This window comes from Rhipicephalus sanguineus, chromosome 8 (genome assembly GCF_013339695.2).
Source record: "Rhipicephalus sanguineus isolate Rsan-2018 chromosome 8, BIME_Rsan_1.4, whole genome shotgun sequence".
Classification (NCBI taxonomy): domain Eukaryota; kingdom Metazoa; phylum Arthropoda; class Arachnida; order Ixodida; family Ixodidae; genus Rhipicephalus; species Rhipicephalus sanguineus.
Window position 1 is genome coordinate 134,134,023 of NC_051183.1, and position 17,769 is coordinate 134,151,791.

Sequence of the window (17,769 nt, forward strand, 5' to 3'; positions counted from 1 at the left end):
CGGGAAGCCCGTCTCCGTGTTACGCGATACGGGAAGCAATACAGTAATAGTAAGGAGAAGCCTCGTCGAAGACGAAGAGCTCACAGGGTACAGCAGTCCAGTACGTTTGGTGGACGGCACAGTGAAGATGCTACCCGAGGCTCGAATTTACGTGGAGACCCCTCATTACACGGGCGCCATCACTGCACTTTGTATGCAGGAGCCCTTGTACGATGTAATTCTTGGGAACGTAAAAGGCGTGCGAGCTGCGGACGACCCGGCAGCCGCCGGCGGAGGACTGATGAAACAACAGCCGACGGAAGAAAGGGCGACCGCCGCAGCCGTGACTAGAGCACAGACGAAAAGAGCAGCGAAGAAATTTGAGAGGCTCAAAACACCTGGCGCTGGAGATGACACCAAAGCAACGAGTGCGTACGCAGAAGCACAGCGAAAGGACGAATCGTTGCGTCACTGCTTTTCGCAGATCGGCAAAAAGCTAACGTGCAAAGATAAGAAAAGCGCCATCGAATTCAGAATTGAGAAGGGGCTCTTATATCGCACGTTCTCACAGCCAGATGGGAGATACGTGAAGCAGCTGGTTGTGCCGAGGGCACATCGGGAAGCGATACTGAAAACTGCCCATGATGGAGTATTGGCAGGACACTTAGGAGCACAGAAAACGAAATTCTGTATTCTGGACGAATTCTTTTGGCCAGGGCTTACTGCCGACGTCAAGAGATTCGTTAGTTCCTGCGACATTTGCCAACGAACAACACCGAAAGGCAGGGTACCCAGATGCTGTCGCACTACCACGTGTCGAGACAGAGCGGGTCGCTGAAGCATTGGTAAAAATGTTTTTGCGAGTGGGGAATCCAAAAGTTTTCGATGTATCTCTATGGGGCCCCATTTGTAGTCCCAACCGACCACCAACCGCTAGCTATTTGCGTCAGGTGAAACCACTGAATAGTAGGGTGCTTCCACCGAGTTTGCTCCTGCAAGAATACGAATTCACTGTAAAGCACATCAAAGGGAGAGAAAACGTAGGAGCAGATTATCTAAGCAGATTGTAAAAGAGAGTCGCCACGGGGCTGTCGAGGTGAAATGTGCGTGCTTACAAATGCGACATTTTGCGGGTTGTTGAATATTATGTAACAATATTCTAAAAGTGGGGGGCAGTCTCACAAAAGTCGCATATGATTAACATTGCCTGCGCATAATGTCTTAACGTACGCCATAAAAAGGGTTTCTTTTTTTGTCACTTACGCCCAAGGCGAAAGGGCTCTAATTCTTCGCTAAGAATGGTGTGCCGTAAGCGTACGCGCACCGCTTAGTGTGTGTTTGCGTGGGCCGTAAGACGAGCATCCGAGCTGCTCCTGATCATGTGTCTTTGTTTTGTCTATTTTTTATTTTGTCTATTTTTGTTTTGACAGCTTGCCGTGAAGGCCACTGCCAGCAGAGCATGAGCCGTAAGGCGAACATCTGAGCTACGTGGCGTGATTTTGTTTTGTCTAGTATGGAACGGCTTGCCGTGAAAGTCACCGCCAGCAGAGCCAGAACCTTAAGACGTGCATCGGAATTACGTGTCAGATCATGTGCTTTTGTTTGTGTTATGTCTGAACCACCGGACGTGGTGTCCGAGCCACGTTGCAGATCATGTGCTTTTGTTTTGTCTATTGTTAAAAGGCTTGCCGTAACAGTCACCGACAGCGGAATCTGAATCACGGGACGTTGTATCCTAGATACGTCTTAGACCGTGTGCCTACGCGACCGCGTGACTGGTGTTTTGTCTGTGAGCTACTGGTTCGCCCGTGAAGGACACCGAAAGTGAAGTGTGAACCATGCCCGGTAGCAACCAGTGCCTACGTGACCGTTTCAAGGATGCATCGACACTACACTAGAAGCTGGGACCGGCGGCCGGAGAAACGTATAAAATACGGCCCCATCCTATGCTTCATCAGTCTGCTCTGCGCCGGAGAAGAGATCCACGCTGGGCAACTCCCGGGACACAACGCAGCCACCCATCACCCCCGGTCCTCGTCGAGCCGCCGCTGACCCATCTCGCCAGCTTCGACGGTCGCTCATGAACGGCGCCGGTGTTGAAGGACTCTGCTGCGCCCGGTTACGTATGTCAATCGCTTGACTTTTAGTGGACTGCGGACTCTAATTATTTGCTCGGCTCTTGCTGTTGGTAATTCATTTAATACTGCTCAGGGTCTTGAGATATTTGAATTTTCATGCATGCTGCACTTATCTGAATAATTGTGGAATGTACAATTAGTTCACCCTTGTATTCTAGATAACTGTTCTGTTCGATTGGGAATATCTTTTTCTTTGTTTCAACTCATTATTAAAGTTTTTTTGTGTTCGTTGATTGGAGAAGGCCCTTGACTCTTTCATACCGGCGATTGGCGCAAGCCATACACCAGAGGCCCAACCCCCATGCCACATCTTGGGAGAAGCTTGTGCTTCGGCCCCGAGTCGGGACAATATCCCAAAGAAAAATAAATCGGAAAAATGCTTCCGAAGCGCGGAATCGAACCAGCGACCTCGCATTTAGCAGCGTGGTGCGCTAAGCCCTACTCCACAAAGCGCAGATCCATCAGGTAGCTAACGGCGAGAGTTTTATACACACCCTTTACCGTCTGCAGTCCTCCGAGATGGCAGGCGCTTATAAACGTTTCTTCATTACCAGCGAGATGGCGCTAGGAGCGCGACGGCCGCACTTAAAGGCGTTGGTCAGCCCTCTCGCTTCTTCTAATATTTGCGCAGGGAGAACCATGCCCTTCCGCTGTCTGCTTGCGCGGGCGCTCGAACAAGCTACCGCAGTGTTCATAATTCTCAGCAGATGGAGCTACGTGGTAGCTCTCACCGCGCGTCGCGTACGTGTAGCTAAAAGCGTTTGAGATGTCGTGCACGTAACGTACGTGTACTTTTCACGTTTGCGTACGTGAAGTTCCTACGTACGTGAAATTTAAACTGTCTAGTAGCTGCCGGGTAGTGATGGACGCGCGGTAGTTGCAGCGCCTCCATCACGGGCCGATCTTCTTGCTATCGCATTCATTGCTTCGCCCTTTCGGCGAAACTGTGACTTTCTTTAGTATGAAAGATGTGATTAAAAGATATTAAGATTTAAATTTTACTTGTGTTGGTCGAGTTTTGACTTATTGAGAAATCGGTCAGCTTTAGTTTGTCCATTTCCCAACACACGAAGAAAATTTAAAAAATGGGTAACTAAATTTAATGAATGGCCGCGTCGCCCGAGCAGCCAGCGGACCTGCAAGACAGCACGAACACATCCCGCTTGCATGCGGAGTGGGAAAGGAGGGCTTCCGTGGCAACCCTCCTCCTCTCGATTTCGTGCCCTTTCCCTCTATTTGCTGACCTCACCAGTGACGTCATGGAAGAAATGTTTTGCTTGGGAATTGTTTCTAGTAGATACCCGGCAGCCGCCAGTGGTGGAAGCGCCGCGGCCTCAGCGTATCATCGTGCGGGAGCGCATCCCATGGGAGGTATAGGGAGTTTCCGCCCCCTGGCGCGGAATCGAACCAGCGACCTCTCTCTCCGCAGCGCGTGGCGCTAACCACTAGGCCACAAAGCGAAGATCCTTCAGGTAGCTAACGGCAAGCGTTATATACTCACCCTTTAGCGCTGGCAGGACTCGGAGACGGCAGGCGCTTATAAGCGTTTCTTGATAACCAGCGAGATGGCGCGAGGAGCGCAACGGGCGCATTTAAAAGTCGTCGGCCAGCTCGCTTGCTTCTTCTATTATTTGCGCAGAGAGAACCTTGCCCTTCCGCTGGTCTTCTCGCGCGGTAGTTGCTGCCGGGGGTCAGAGGTTTTTGCAGCGTAGCAGCGCGTCCATCACGGGCCGCTTTTCTTGCTATCGCATTCTTTGCTTTGCCCTTGCGGCGAAACTGTGACTTTTTTCGTGGTTGCTGAATATTCGAAAACTATTCGGTATTTCCAATATGCACAATTCGATTCGAGTGCGGAGTAGAATACAATACTACTCGATTCGTTATTCGAATAAAATCACACCCCTAGTCGTTTTCCATTAAAATTGTTTGTACACGGAAGATCAAAATTTTGTAAAGTGCCGTGTCTAGTAAGGCGGTAAGATGAACAAAACAATGACATATGACATCCTTCGAAATATAAAAGTTACGTGTGAATAACTCACGAAAATAAACTTTCTCATTCGGAGAACATGAACTCTGTGCAGGGAGTCTTGTGCAGTTTTACGGCTACAATATAACGTATGATGGGTTGTTGAGTGCCAGAGTTTTACGTTCGCCTATTCACACTAGAAGCGAGGGGTATGTTATATTTATTATTCAACCGCCTAAAACAAAGCATTTGATTACATTGAATCACATAAAATGTAATTTTTTCCGTAGACCAAATCATCTGGCCTTCGCGCTGCGCTCACAAGTTCGTTATTTCTTCACATTTTTCTTCCTGATCGAAAATACGTCGGTACACATGCACATACTTGTAAAGAAACGTGGGCACCACGTGCGAATAGTACAGTCAGAATAAACGGTATATTTTATTGAATCAGACAATCTGTCACATATATAAAAAAACTTTGGAAAGCAGCAACAATACGTATTATGTTTGTCAGATACTTTCTAGTATATCTTGCAACGGTATGTGATAGTTGTGCACGCTCAACTGAAAAGACAGCCATAGGGAAGGACTTGCTTAAATGGCACTGCGCACATAAAATGTGATCGTTGCTGCAACTCCTGAATCCAGTTCGTACTTGCACGGAGGCGATATGCACGATAAAGAATATATTTCGCGACCTACTTGCAGGGCGTTTTGTTTCAGGACGCGGAGCTATGAAACTGAGCATCGTATTGAAACGTTAGGAGGAACTACATGTGTTTAGAATTAAATGTGAATGACAGCGCTAAGTTCTCCACTTTGGGACAGCGCATTCGCTGTCCCATTGCTAAGATAGTGCGCCATAGCGCGTTTCGAAAACAAGGTTAAAGACGTAGAGTACATTATGAGTGTTCTACCTCAGGACAGCAGTGAGCCGTCCCAGACCGGGCGTTACGACAACCAGGCATTGCACCGTGCACTGTGCATGGAGCCAATCCACAGGAAGTTTGATGATCTATACCTTATCAAGCATCCTTTAACCAGTCACAAACTGCACACGTGGGTCACTTACTACACGCTCGTTAACATCGCAAAAAGCCTAACATTTTCAGGCTGAAATCAACCACGGATCGCACTTCGCGCAAGTATTTTAACTGAATGATTCATAAAAAATGAAATTACGAATTCTAGACGAGGACATTTGTATGTGCCAATAATTCGAAGAGTGATGTGAAACTACGCCCGTTCACTGCGTTGCCGTCAATTCGTGAAGTGGTATTTCTATGCCGACTCCGTGAAATAACTCTCTTTCCGTCTGTCTGTCTGTGTCCCCTCAGTCGAGTAAGACTACCACTACGATAGAGAAATAAAAGAATACAACAAAAAAAATCACAGTTTCGCCGCAAGGGCGAAGCAATGAATGCGATAGCAAGAAACTAATGCTATACGAAGTGAGGCTCGCCAATGGATACTCTCAGTTTGAACAGCGCTCCTGTTACAAAGGCGGCCGAAGCAGCGAAGGAAACTAGCGTGCTTCAAGTGTCGAGCTGTGACACTTGATAGTTCGCGCTCATCTTCTGTTTGTTCGTTTAGCGGCGTCGTTTAGCGGCGCTCCGTAACATGAGCGCGGACGTCACTGTTAAAGCTTGAAACATCCCTCTTGCCCTCACCACGAGAAAACCGCGCGAGCAGACAGCGGAAGGCCAAGGTTCTCCTTGCGCAAATATAAGAAGAAGCGAGCGAGCTCGTCGCGCTCCTAGCGCCATCTCGCTGGTAATGAAGAAACGCTTATGAGCGTCGGCCATCTCTGAGTCCGTCCAGCGGAAAAGGGTGTGTATATAACGCTCGCCGTTAGCTATGCGGAGGACCTGCGTCCCATGGCGTAGTGGCTAGCGCCACTCGCTGCGGAGCAAGAGGTCCCTGGTTCGATTCCGCGCTTCGGAAGCATTTTTCTGAATTATTTTTCTTTGGGGCTTTTATATATATATACATACTTATACATATACTGTGGATGACAGCGACGGGGGCGGACATTTTCCAGCCGAGACTGTCCATATAATTGCTATCGCAATAATTATGTGGGTAGTGTATCGCTCATGTAGGTCTGGCGTACTTCTAAATACCGCAGTATATCCTGCGCTAATGTCATTACTGTGAGGCCGGGTAAACTTTAAACCCCCCGCCAACTCATGGGTTATTGTCGTTCTTGTGTACGTCTTGGATTATCTCTATATCCCAGCAATTCCCTTGGCAATCGCGCACTTCACGAGACGGTGGCGCGCCCTCTAGCGCGGCGCCGGCATCAGCCGGATGCTTCAGAAGTGTTTTTCATAATGTTATATTATATATTTCAAATAATTCTTTATTATTTCTGTAGTTTATGTTATTTTAGACGTTGTTAGTTTATTTTGCTTTGGTTTTGAGCATTCATAGCCTTGTTTTAGGCCTGAATTAACTATTTTTACTACTGCGTAGCCATGCGACATGAGCGGGTGGATGGACGACAAGCCGAACCCCCAAGGTTATACGTACTTAAAACACAAATCGCTAACGGATCTATCTATCTATCTATCTATCTATCTATCTATCTATCTATCTATCTATCTATCTATCTATCTATCTATCTATCTATCTATCTATCTATCTATCTATCTATCTATCTATCTATCTATCTATCTATCTATCTATCTATCTATCTATCTATCTATCTGCATTCCACGGCCTATAGAATGCGGGTATGCGCCACAGGCAGTTCACTGCTCACGTTAACTCAAGATAGCGAAAATAGAGATTGACATCTTTATAACACATTCCGCAGAGATTAAACAAGAAAAACATAGTGTTTGCTATTAATAGCGTTACTAGTGTAGCAAACAAACGCTTAAAAACCTGCTGCCACGACCATTTTCCAGCCATCACGCGGAACACGACGTATTATAGTACTCGTTGCTTATCATCCAATGTAATGGGGGTGCTTGTATAATGTGTATTTTGGTTGTAGTGCTGTCTGCCTGCTTTATACCAATGTAATACATTTTCCATATGTGCTCACGTGACTCAAGAAGGCACAGTCGAGCGTTTATCGTCCCTGCAGTCGTACGCCAAAGTACGCAACGCTACTTTCACTTCGTTTTGATGGAATTGGTGTCGGGGCTGAAGTGAGATCCGGCGTTACGTCAGACAATGAATACCCCTTACAAACATATGCGTGTGCACGCGGGCAGGGCAGAGGGATGGGGCGGCCGCCTCCCCTTCATCGTCTAAAGTGGTGTGACACTTCTGCCCCATACCCCTACTCAGCAAGACATTTCACGTGATTTTTAATGCGTAGGTTTATGCCTGTGCATTTTTTATACAATAATGAGGCCAAGCAAGACGTCACTTCATTTTCATGTTTGAGTTCACTGCGGATCTTTTTTGGGACTAGACCAACGGCGCGGACGGGGGGGGGCGCTGTGGTCGATTAACAAAGCAGGGATTATTTATATAACTGTCACATTTTCGTGTTCTTAATCCTTCTTATACCTTCAATGCAAATAAATGTAGGCAGATCTTCATTTACTTGTTTTGAATGTGTAACTGTATAAACTGTATTTGAGTATAAACTATTTCACCTTTCTTTGAAAATGTTCGCCAAAAATTTCGATTAGACGAGCAAAAAAAAAAACGTCCCCTATCGGAAAAAACAGCGTTTCCAGTGCCTCCCTGTGCCTTTCAGCGCACTGGGTGGCACTGGAAACGCTGTACAGTGTGTCCCAGTGTACTACAGCGCGCTGGGAGGCACTGGGACAGACTGTACAGCGTGGCCAGTGCCGGCCAGTGCGCTGAAAGACGCTGGGAATACTGTGCCCAGTGGCCTAGTGTCTTGCAGCGCACTGGGAGGCACTGGGAACGCTGTACAGTGTCTGCCCGCGCACTGGGAACACTGGCAGCACATTGGAAAAAAACTTGGCGCGCTGGGTGGAATTCGTATAAAATTTGGTATTTAGTCGCGAGAAGTCGAAAGAAAAACTTATCGAATATTTTCAAAATATTATTCTATGCTGTGTCCTACGCATATATAGGTTTAGCTTTAGTTAAGCAACGGACGCACGTATACGCTAAAGCAGTCTGTCGAGCGCGCGCGCTTTCGCTGAAGTGTGTGATCGAGTGTCGTGAATGTAGTTCATATAACTGCATCGAAAGAACTAATCATTCGCAACACAATATGACATTAGTATTAGTCTGATAATAACATCAACCTACCTTACCAGTCAGTTTTTCTATGTGGGCTCGAACCGCTGAAAGCCGCACCATCGCCGCACGTCACCGGCAACAGTGAACCAATGTAACGCTCAATCTCGGCGTTTTTAGCTTCTGATTTGTGTAATCGAAGGTGCAAATATGGCCTCGCTTCAGCCAGGCATGATCGAAACTACATTTGAACGGTTATTAGATTCTTCGTAATTGACTATGCACGTTCTTGACAGCGATCGCGCGCACAGAGTACAGCTCTAAGCCCAACCTCCTTGTCTAAGCCTAACGGTTGGTTCGGCTAGGGTGAACTACTGCGGCTGTATATTACGCGGAAAGTAAACAAAGAGGACGGAAAATATGTTCAAACGGGTGACGAAAACTAAAGTGTTCAGTGTGCAGTCCAGATAAACATTGTTTTCTACGTAGGTATGACTAACTGCTTAGCGTGTCAGTGCGATCGCCGCAATACATCTGCGCTTACGCTAGCATTTGTTTGCGGCAAAACGTGTCAGATAGACGTTCTAATGCTAGGTAGCACATAACAAACAAATTCCTACCTCAAATTGCCAAATACCCTCTGGAAGTGGTTGGAAGCATACCTGTTAGATAGAAACCAACGCGTGATACTTGGTGGTGTCCGCTCTTCTGATGTCTCTGTATTATCTGGAGTGCCACAGGGGTCCGTCTTAGGGCCCCTGCTTTTTCTAATTTTTATCAATGACCTTACAGAACATTTGTCTTGCCGGATGAGGTTGTACGCAGATGATTGCTGCATTTACCGTGAAATTTCAAGTGAATCAGATAGTAAACTGCAACAAAATGATCTGAACAAAATCATGTCTTGGTGTTCGACTTGGAACATGACACTCAACCTGTCCAAATGCAACCTTGTAAGATTCACAAACAAGAAACGCCCGCTGATGGCAAGCTATGTCATGAATACAACACAGCTGTCCCTTGTAACGGAATATAAGTACCTAGGAGTAATTTTTTCCAGCAATTTTACTTGGAATGCCCACATAGATCACATCGTAAAAAGGGCCAGCAACACACTAAACTTCTTGAGACGCAACTTTAAACAAGCACCGGCCAGCCTGAAAGAAACCCTGTATATGTGGAATGTACGCCCACTTTTGGAGACCCTTTTACTAAGGTGAACATCGACGCTCTAGAACGCGTGCAGCTGAGAGCGGCCCGTTTCGTCGCGGGTGATTACGACTTTTCTAAGAGATCTTTCGAAATCAGGAATACTTTGGGATGGCCTTTTCTTGAAGACAGGCGCAAATTCTTACGTTTATCTCTGTTTCACAAAATATTCCATGGTTTAACGGGTATTCACAAAGAAAACTACATATCGGAGCCTACATATACATCTGCTCGTATTGATCACCCACTTAAAATGCGCGAGATCGCTTCCAGAATTAACCTTTTTAAATATTCATTTTTCCCGCGATCAATTAGGCAATGGAACAAACTACCTCAAGAAATCGTAGCCGCGTCCAGGGAAACATTCGCCACTGCGCTTGAATATCATATTTTATCGTAGCCTGCGCACAATTTACAGTTGCCTACACTTTCGTTTGATCTTTCTAGCGATCTAAGCTCGAGTTCTTTTTTTTTCTCCCTCTCCGCCTGCATTTATCTGTCTGTGTGTATACATGTTTGTATATATGTATGTATATGTGTACATATATGTATGGATATATGTATATGTGTATGTGCGCGTATGTATTTATTATATATAATATGTTTTCCTTGCTACTGTATCTCCACACACGTCGGTGTTTATTACGTGTCACCCTTGGATGCTTCATTATGTATCTGTATTTCTTTTATGTACACCTTAGTGTTAATGGATTGTCGCCCTTCTGCATTTCGAAATTGTCATCTCCCCCCTACACTAATGCCCCACGCGGGCGCTGTAGGTACTGTAAATAAAAAAAAATAAAAAAAAATTAACTATCTTCTGTTAGGTTCTCGCGAGCACGAGGAGACTGAAATCTGCGTTTCTGAAAGAAGGAATGAAAATACTGGCTACCGGAAGTAGTTATAACATGAAGAAATAAGAGATCGACTGAGGTCTTTTAGCTGTGACGTAGCGGTAACGTGTCCGACTCAGGATGCACGGTCCGTCGAGGTGGTGGGTTCGACTCCCGCTCGCTCGTCTTTTTTTTTAGGTGGTTTTTTTGTCGCAGCGCTCGTGTTTCAGCCCTAATTACGATCTGGGCATGACCAGAGTTTTTAAAAATAATTGAAAAGCCCGATTTCGGCCCATAACGGGTGTCCCAGTGTGCAGCGTCCAGCGTGACGCGCTGCATACCAGCGTCCAGCATCCCAGTACCCAGCGCCACACTGGTCCAATAATCATGTATGGCACTAGGACAGTGACACTGGCTTTTCCAATAGGGTCACTGAGAAGCATTCAACGACTAAAGCTAAGGCAGCGAACCAATAATTGTTAAATACAGATATATATAATCGACTGAGCATTCCGTACATATGGTAAGCAGCGACGCTGAAGCATGTTGCCCCGGTGTCTGTCACGAGCTGGGATTTATCGAAGTGTATTCTCCTGTAGCTATTGTTTTCTCTGTGACCACATTCACGAGATCCGTGCTCCAAACTTTGCGTTTGCTTACGGCAGCCTAAATAATATTTATTTATTTATTTATTTATTTATTTAGAAAAAGAACTTTACAGGCCCTGTGGGGCATTGAGTAAGGGGGACATTGTTACAATAACAGGTGAAATACAATAGAAACAGCTCGAATATACATTAAAAGAAAATACACACATGCTGAACAAGCAGAAGAGCAAAATAAATCAAGCCAGTTTAAGTAAAAAAGTGCGTACAGACGTTCTCGAAATATTTTATGATCACTTATCGAGGACAACAAAATGATGTTATGGGTAGCGATTCTCACTACAGCGGACATCGTGCCATGCAGTATATGCTGGCAAAACCTGACGAGAAACTAGCGCAAGTGCAGAGATCCTTCGAATTTGCGTATGCTAGCATTGCTTCTACATTATCGTTTCTGCTGACTCACGGAGAGCCGCATTTTTTAACATCCTAGCCACAAACAGCTCGCTCTCGAAATTTTCCGACCATCCTTACTGCGCTTGTGTGAACACAAAAAGATCTCATTTGTGACAGCATGACGAGTGGGCGGACGTTAGCCTATGCTTGGGAAGCCCAATACAGACCCGACACGACAGTATTATCCTACGATACATTAAACCATAGAAAATTTAAACATTTGAGCGAACACATACGGCGTCGAGGTTCAACAATAGAGCTCGCATTGTGCAGGTTGGTCTTTGCTGGCTGCGAGGCACCGACCTTGTATTTTCATGTTTACGTTGTCGCTGAACGCGGTGGGCTATGCTTACACTTTGAGGGAGGGCTGACTCAGATCCCATCTGGTAGACGCGTTCGCGTAAGCCTAACAAGCTGCTCGTGGACCCCATTTTTTCCGGGCTCAAGCAAACACATCGGAGAGATTTAGGGCAGCACATCGACATGTCACCAAGGGGAGCTGTTACGAGTGCCGCCTGCCATACAGCCGTGGCGTCTGACGACGCAGCGCCATGACGAGGGAGAGAGCGAAAAGGCACAAGGCAAGGGTGCCAACCAATAGACGTCCAGTTTGTCACTGTACATTGGGAGAGAATAACAGAGATGAGGAAGAAAAATTTAGAATCGAGCGTGGAACTCTTGATTTATTAGCGTTGTTCTTGACGTTAGACTGAATCTCGTGGCAAGGGCGACGCCGAAACGGCGCCTCGAGTGTCCATATAATTGCTTCCGCAACAGTTTTTTTTCTTTCACTGGTTCACAGCCTTCCTATGCGGGAAGTTAAACTAATGTACTTGCTCAACGTTGTGCGTTTCATTGCCTCGTTTCCTGCGCTATGTGCAGCGGCTGTTGCTTAGAAATGTTCGCTACCTGCAGCTTGCCAACTTTGCCTCGTTGTACCGGGCACGTTGGCTACACTGGCGCTTAAAAGGGAACTAAAGGTAACGTAACTTCAGCACCCATGTTAGAGCACAGATGTCAATCTTATCGAAACGAAGTGCAGGCTATGGTTCGATGACGTGAACATCATGTGTGGGATTCGCTTGAGCATTGTTACGGGGTCAAGCAATCTTTATACATACCTTGCTCAGTCATATGAGTGCATATGTAATGTTAGTTAGACTTTCACAAAAGCGGAGCTAGCCCTGGAACTAGAATTGACGTTAACCCTACATGCCACCAGTATTATAGGAGTGCATATTGTGATAGGAATATATGCTATTTGAAGAGCGCGGCGGGTTACGCGCGTGTATTGTGGGGCGGCAAAGGAAGAAGGTGGCGCTGACCTGCTCTCGGGCTGGGCAGTCCGCCATGTCACTAGCCTGAGCTACCCGGTTGGTACTCGCGTCCTCGATCAAGCCAGCTTCGCAGTTCCCCAAGGCTTTTCTTGAGTCAGTTGTTCACCCGGCGTCATCGTGTTCCGGAGCAGGCAAGCCGTGTCCTCGGCCTGTCCTGTGCTGGTCAGACGCGCAGAGCCAACGGTGCAGGCTCTTCCTGTGCAGGCTTATCACCCGACTCGTACCTGAACCTACCGCAACAGCATCATGGCGCGGGCCGACATGACGTGGCTGCGTCATCACTGCGCCGATAGACGCTGCAAACTAGGACGGGCTTGGTTGTGTTTGAATTGTATGTGTGTGTGTGTAACGTGTACGTCAATTTCGTCCCGTGTTCACATTAAAGCAAGGTGTGGGAGCGGGCTAGTTGGTATTCCATAATGCTAAAACTTTAGCGCAAAATTTTAGCATTTCACATTAAATCATGTTTTTCCCTTGCGCCATCCTTGTGCGGAATAGGCCTGAGCCCACATCATCATCCCAAAAAATGACCGCGTATCTGCGTGCTTCGCTGCAAATGTCGTCGAAAGACGATAGAGGAGCACTGCGTTACAGTTACTGTATATGCTACCTTTCGCTAGCATATACAGTAACCCCAAATGTTCCATATGCATATGCTACCGTTGGGTACCTAAAGGTAGCGTATGCAGGAACTCTACGCTGCGTGAGATATGGGCGCCATCTGACAATACGTGGGGAAACGAGCTTGTACTATGGGCACGGAGGAGGAAAGTTCTTTCCTTCCTCCGTGGCAGAGGGCTTTCGTCGGCGCGTTGCATTTTCAGCGCAGCTTAAGAAATTAGGGTCTTTAAAATTACGTATCTATGGATTTTCTATTAAAGGAACACACCACCTAATACTTACCTAGTGATTTGCGCCTCATATATGCGTAACATTTACTTTTTGATCTACAACGTTCACGAGTAAGAACAGCCGTACAAGTTCAAGATGGGTGGTCGGTGTGCAAAGGGCTCAACATTGGCCGGGTGGCTGAATCGGGTGACAGGTAGACAAACAGAAAGACAGACAGACAGATAGACAGACAGACCAAAATTTCTGCGTTTAACTTCCCCAAGAAAGACTATCGTCTTTAATAAATAATGTTTAATATTTTCTTTTAAAGTTAAACAGCCAGCAGTGCAACCACAAATGACGTTTCATCGACATTACGCCTGCCTAGGGCTTTTTAAATGTGTAGAAATTGGGGGGCCCGGCTTGTAGCCCATCCGTAGATCTCACGTCGTCACGTCATCATGCTCAAAATCAACTGGTCAATACTGGCCTAAAGCAAGGCTCGCAATACTTAAAACTGTATTAAAAGAAACGAACGATGTCTCAAATAATGTATTTGACATACATAATCAAGAAGTAATCGCAATATTACCTTAATATCGCTAAGAACGTTTCGAAAACATGCGCTTGACTCCCGTGCTGCGCAAGAGGTGGCACTACCACCTCGCCAAAAGTAGGATTGCTCCTCCCACCGGCTTTCCCTTCTCACCGCTTTCTACGGCGCTACACATGAAGGGGGAAACAGCCTGACGGAACTCGCTGCAGAAGACACGTATCTAAATTTTCGGTTCAAGCAGGAAGTTGATAAAACGGAGTATGCATGTAGCATGCTCAGTTTGTGAGTCTAACTAACAAGATTCTACTCATGCCGGGGAAACCCCACATGCAATCCGCAAATATTGACGTCATCGACGATTTGGTAAAAGAAGCAGTGGGAACTCGACGAACGAGAATCAATGGGTGCCCTTGCAACTACGCACTTCCTCATGATTTACAGTTGTGGAGCTGCATTTAGTGGAGCTGAAGAACTACCCCAATAGCTACACAAGAACGACATTTTTATAACGCACCTCGAACACTTCGCGAGGCTCGGTGGCAAAATACTTGACTGCCACGCAGAATGACGCGGTTCGATTCCTCCTGGGATCCCGATTTTTATTCTTCGCATTCGTCGGCTCAACGCGGCCGATGCCGCATTTCCTTTACGCTCTCGCATTTAATTTATCAATTAAGTTACACGCTACTTTCTTCACATCTATATCACAATTACTACAATACAAATAAACGGTACATTTAGCGTCCCCTATGCCTTCCTTGGCATTATCTGCTGGTTTTCATGAAGATTCTGTCAAACAAAAGAAGCGAGCCCACAAAATTCCCGTCCTTTATAGAGTCATTATATGTCCTACTGCACTAAATTCTAACCTCGCCATAATAATGTAGCATCGGAACCCGAATTTAGTTCGTTGTATTCGATATTCGTTGTAACAGTCGAGGTAGAAATCGGGTCCAACAAATGGGTGGACTGTCTCGCGCAAAACATACTAGATACCAAAACGATTACTCTATATTCTCGCAAAAAACGAGGGAACTCTTACGTGTCTGCTATTGATTTTTCAATCTAAGTAGACCAGACCAGAGCGCGAGAACATGTACGAAAATGAGGTCTATGAGGCATCATATTGCCTGGAACATTTTATTGCGAGAGCAATTATATGGACAGTCTCGGCTGGAAAATGTCCGCCGCGTCGCCGCCGTCATTCACCGTATATGTATATATATATATATATATATATATATATATATATATATATATATATATATATATATATATATATATATATATATATATATATAAAAGATACAAAGAAAAATAATTCGCAAATACTTCCCGACGCGCGGAATCGGACGGGCGACCTCTCGCTTTGCAGCGCGCCGCGTTAGACGTTAGGCCACGACAGCACCATCTTTCAGCCTGGTAACGGCGAGCTATTTATATGCACCATGTACTCCAGCATGCTTTCTTAGTTGCCATATAGATGGCGCGATGTGCGCGCGTGTGGCGCGCTTTAAAGATCGTCGCCCCACTCCTGCGAACGCCGTTGCTCTTCGCCCTACAGGGCATGGTCGCCTACGTGCGCTTATCTCGAGGAAAGAAGGGGGTGGTGAAGCGGGGTCTTGTATGTCTTGTGCTTTCCCCGCGAGGTCTGCGCTGAAGTCACAGAGCGTACGAAAGTCATTTCTTTCGCTGCAGCTGCCGCGTTTGAGAAAGGAGCGCGCTGTTCAAACAGAAATAAGTAACAACTGTGACAATTAGTTCGCGCTCGTCCTGTGTGTACCTGTTCATTCGTTCCGTGCGTGCTGCTTTATGTTTGAGCAGTGCGCTTCAAGTGTCGAGCTGTGACGCATTAGTTCGCGCTCGTCCTGTGTGCTTGCTTTTAGTGCGTCCTTTGGGCTCGAGCGACACGCTAGCAATTTCGAGCTGCTTTCCGTTCTTCGCGTTACATTCAAATTTATTGCTGTCGCTTTCATTGCTTCGCCGTTGCCGCAAAACTGACATTTTTAGCGACACTTCCAAGCTAACCTTTATTCTTACGTTACCCCCTGCGAAAAAGAAAAAAAAAAGAATGTTTCGCGAATTGTCCTTCAATAATTATTGCGTTTGTTACGGTAGTGTTTGGAGCCTCGCGCGAGCCAAATATTTGTTCTTGACAGCCCATATCGCGGTGGTCCTCACGTGGTCGATTTCCTATAAAAAGTAAATATCGCTGAAATGAAGCGTGACCAACGAAATTTCTTATTTAGTGCGCCATGACCAATGATTCGCCATGTCATTTTTGCATATAACGAGGTTAAAATTATAAGCCACTCTTGTGACAAAAAAAACGAACGAAACTTATACACACAAAACATGAATCGGTCGGCATTTGCTGCTAAATGTATACTCGAGCATCTGGCGAGCATTTACGGTGCCATGAGACGTTAGCTCATACGCAGCTTCAAATAACAGCGCGATTCTTCCTTTTACGTGCGAGCACGAAGTGCTTCTCGAAAGCCAACATAGTACGCCGTGTTTAGAAAAAATTATGAAGACAATTTTGAGCCAATGTGCTCAACTATGAGAGAGCGGTGACCTGTCCCCAAGGCTTAAACCTTACTCAACGAGAAGGAACACTGTCAGTGGAGCCAAATCTAAGGAGGCACAGCTACGTAAAGTCAACCTTAAAAGCCTCCGTGCTTGGCCTGGTTTTCACTTCGGAGTTTTAGTTAACTATATGAATAGGTTTACTTGTAACCTAGCAACAGAAATTACTCCAACCAAAGAAATCAAGTTTCCGTTCGATCCTTTAGGCAACAATTTACAAGACAAAGCAGCTGCTTTGAATATCGCCGCTTATGTGTCTGCTACAAATTCCTGTGTCACCACTTGCAAGATCACCAATAAAGGCGCAGCTTCTATAAAAATCACAGCATATCCGCGGAGTGAATGATGATGAGTGGGTGAAGCTGCGGAGGTTCATCGGTAAACCGTGAATCTTCCGTGAATTCTGCCCAGTACATCATCACCGACGTGAGATCGGGCGCGTTTATACTAAAGGTTCGATGAGAGTTATGACGACTTGCAGCTCACTTTAATTTTACATGTACGCTGTGAATTTTCATTGTTTAGAAAACCATTGCTTTAGAAAACGTCTGGCGTTTTTCGTTAAGCAGCTGGCGTCTTTTCGTTTTGCTTTAGAAACATGTGGCGTTCTCTCGTTTTGCTTTTAGAAAACATCTGGCGTCTTTCGTTGGTTTATTTCATCAATCAACGGCGTTTTGAACAAAATTTTTATTGTTTAATCACGCACAGGAGAAATCTCACCAGGCACTACCTTGGAGGTAAACAATGGCTGCTAATGGGAATGAGAGACAGAAGAAGTCGGCTTTTAGCTAACACTGACACTTCTACTTCTACTAACGTTTCCTACTGGAACATGCCAATGGCTACTTATTGGAAATGAGAGACAGAAGAATTCGGCTTTTAGTTAACGCGCACGCTGCGAATTTTTTATTGTTGAACAACGCACAGGAGAAATCACCCACCGGCACCACCTTGGAGATCAAGATCTGGTACTAGCGTTACGACTGGTTACGCACTACGACTACGAGGGCCGAACGGGTGCCGCTTTAATGAGCTTCGCCCCTAAAAGAAGCATTCACAACCATACGAACGAATGAATCAAAAATCTATGT